Consider the following 405-nt stretch of genomic DNA (forward strand, 5'->3'; position numbering starts at 1 on the left):
AAAAAGCAGGCTCCCTGCAGGGAGGCTGACCTGGGATTCGACCCTAGTTCTCCAGGATCAGGCCCTGGGCTAGAGAGACTAAACCGCTGAGCCACCCAGGCCGCCCCTTTCTCTGCCCTTAACGGGAAGTGATGACAGTGCCTCTGGGTAGGAGCAGCACTTTCCAAAGGCCCCAGGATGCCAAGTGACCTCCGCTCCAGTACTCCTGGGTGGAGGACCCCCTACGGGAGGCTGCCTGAGCTCTGGAAACCACACTACCGGGAAGAGCCTGGGCACGGCGTAGCGAGGAGCCAATGAGGGAACACAATGCCGCGTTTCTAGGCGGGCGCCATCCTAGGGGGCGGGACTTCCGGCCTCATTTCGCTGTAAATACTTTTCCTCTGGTTGGGTCTGTTTATCCCCCAG

Source organism: Vulpes lagopus, chromosome 2 (genome assembly GCF_018345385.1).
Source record: "Vulpes lagopus strain Blue_001 chromosome 2, ASM1834538v1, whole genome shotgun sequence".
In the NCBI taxonomy this organism is placed as follows: Eukaryota; Metazoa; Chordata; class Mammalia; order Carnivora; family Canidae; genus Vulpes; species Vulpes lagopus.